Source organism: Morone saxatilis, unplaced genomic scaffold, assembly GCF_004916995.1.
Source record: "Morone saxatilis isolate NCDOM2014 unplaced genomic scaffold, NCSU_SB_2.0 Contig24, whole genome shotgun sequence".
Lineage (NCBI taxonomy): Eukaryota > Metazoa > Chordata > Actinopteri > Moronidae > Morone > Morone saxatilis.
The window spans coordinates 12,155,401-12,158,283 of NW_023339807.1; the positions used below are offsets into that span (position 1 = coordinate 12,155,401).

General features: G+C 41.0%; 1 protein-coding gene across 1 annotated transcript in view; it reads right to left on the reverse strand.

The window, feature by feature from the left end:
• Nucleotides 1-2,251, reverse strand: part of im:7147486 (zinc finger protein Xfin) — a gene marked incomplete at its 5' end in the record, with an annotated part of 7,276 nt that extends 5,025 nt beyond the window's left edge. Inside the window, 1 exon segment of the mRNA XM_035671751.1 lies at nucleotides 2,030-2,251.
• Between the last annotated feature and the right edge of the window lie 632 nt (nucleotides 2,252-2,883).

A 2,883-nucleotide genomic window follows, 5' to 3' on the forward strand; every position in this document is an offset into this window, starting at 1 on the left:
ATTAAACATGTGTCACGTTTTAAAATAAAGCAACAGCAATGATATTTGAGAGTGTTTCTCCTTTTCAGCGAAAAAGTATCGAAATCGCAATTCTTGACTTGGTATCGGTATCGAAACAATAATTTTGGTATCGTGACAACACTAGTCAGCATGCAACTCCACAGAGCAACAACATGAAGAGACACAGCCCCGTGGTCAGCAAATCCATCAGATCTTTCTGTAGAAATGGTTTCACACTCAACAGCTGCAGATTTACATCCCGTTTCTGCTGGCATTGTTTATCCTTGCCATGATTATGTGCATTTCTAATTTGTCTCCATCTCTAACTGTGAGACAGTGCATGAAAATCTTAACTAAGCTGGGTTGTTAAGCAAAACCAGTTGACTATAAATGTGTGATTATGCAGGAAACCAACCCTCCTATGTCGATGTAACACATCAAAGTCAATATAACACATGAGGTTATCCAGGTCTGATTCTTAGTTTGACCAATAATTGGGACTGAGCTATACTTGATATGCATTTTATATAATGTCCATGCCTTTTGTGTGACATAAATATTTTGGAATTTGATGGTTATTTCAGTGTGTGACACAATAATGTTAACTGCCAGTGTACTGCCTATATCCAGTACCAGGTGTTGTTATTAATTCCTCTCTGACGAAGACTCTTTGAGGTCAAGCCCGGTTAACATTTTAAACCGTGACTTTTATTAGAACTTTACTACTTGCTCTGCCTAAAGGGCAACCCATATAGAAGCGTTTTTTAAACACATTTTTTACGTCTCTTGCCTGACTCATGGAACAGAGGCTTCAATTAAATCAACTTTATCAATCCACATTGACAGTCACACGCATCACCACTGGACCAACTGCATTACTTATATTATAGTCCATTTCTTCCCCTCTCTAGCGTGCCCTGGTAGCCAGACAGTTACTGTGGATGCCACACAAGGTTTGAGCCCAGCAAGTGACCTGTGTTGCATGTCACGCCCACTGTTTCCCATTGGCCTCTTCACTTTTAATCTGTCCAGTAAAGCTGAATTGAATTATTGTTATTTTAAGACTATTTCATGCCATAATAATGCAAGCACAACAAATCCCAGAACTAAAATATTAACCGCATTAAAAAAGTCCAACAAGATCCAAAATCCCCCCAAAAATCCATGTAATATAAAAGTTTAAATAATATAAACATATGCTCATTCCTTCCGTGTCCTCTGTGCCATGACTTCAAGATGCTGACTATTGGAAATCATTATTATATTAAACACTTCTACCACGTGTACCACAAATAAACAGATTTTTAATCATTTCGTTAGACAGTCTGATTCAAGTTCTGCTCTTCTGCAAGAGGTCGCTCATTTTGGGGCACGTTAGGACCCCTCTCTGCACTATTCAGGACACACATCCAAAACCCCTAAACTTGTTGTTTGATTGGTTAAAAACTAGACTATATCATACACTTAAACCCGTAAATCTGAAACATTTGAAGTTAGCATGAATAGGCTGTTTGCATTATCTCACTGAGCAAACGACAACGAGCTCAAGCACGAGTAAGAGTGGACGTAAACAACGCAGACTAACGAGAGCGTCGCTCAGACACAACACATCGGGGGTCTTACACTGCCAACGAACACAGGGCTGTGGTTTTAGTAATAATAATAATAATAATAAGGTTTTGGCTCTACTGTATCAGTATCACTGTCGTTTTAACAAGCTACAATCTCCAGCTGACGAGCTTTTTGAACATATTTATCTGCTACGGTTGCTAGTTTGGTGTGTGACCCCAGAGATAAAGCTACATGTAAGCACACCTATAATCTGAGTCTAGTACATATAACTCACAGGATGCTAGCTTGTTCATAGATCTCACAGGGGCTGCTAGTGAAAGCAAAGCAGTGGGAGGTGGCCGGCCACGTTCCTGAAGAAGGCCGGAGAAAGGAGAAACGTTAGCAGGCTAACATTAGCCACCATGACCTATGGAAGAGCTTCTTCACAATATCCAGCCGCTTCTGTCAACGTACTCACCAGCTACACGAGTCTGAACGTCAACGCTATCCCTCAGAGTGGAGCCACAATGGCCGGCCTGGAGGAGAGGAAATGGCTCGGCAGACATCTGCCCGTGCAAATAACCACGAACTCTCCAGGGAAACAGGGCTCAGCTCGGCTCTATGGTGAACAAAAGTGATGCTGTAGCAGAAGGAAGAGCACCAGGCTGAAGGCTGCAGCAGGCGCGGATCCTACACGGTGGGTAGACAACGCGCATGCGCAGTTAGCCCCCCCCCCAGGAAAAGGCGCCGGGCTTGTGAGGTGCTCTGACATAAAACACATTTCCAGAGTATGCACCTATGGTAAACACTCCGGTATACAGAGAGCAGGACTACAACTGCAGACGTCAAACTTTTTTCACCAGCTCATAATATTTCAGTATTTAATTATTTATGATACCTCAAATATTATATATATATATAATATATATACTAATGGACTAATGTAATGTTCATTTTGCACTCACTGTCCATTAGGCTTAAGCTACACTTGACTAACACAAGGATATGAGGGCCTGATTAACTAACTACGGGTCCCCAGGGCAAAAATCAGCGGCTTCTATCTCTCCCAGGGTTCTTCATGTGCATTGGGTTTGTGTTAGTAACACTATTAGGCTTTTAAGTCAGGGTTAGTCTACAAGATGGGGACCATACATTAAGTGTCAGTGCTTTCATGTTATAATATGCTTTAGTGGTGCACACTGTGACTCACTTTTTCAAGTGATTAAACCACAAATCAGAATCAGAATCAGAAATACTTTAATAATCCCAGGGGGAAATTATTTTGTTACAAAACTCCAGATATACAAACAACATCTATTAAGAACAAAATAT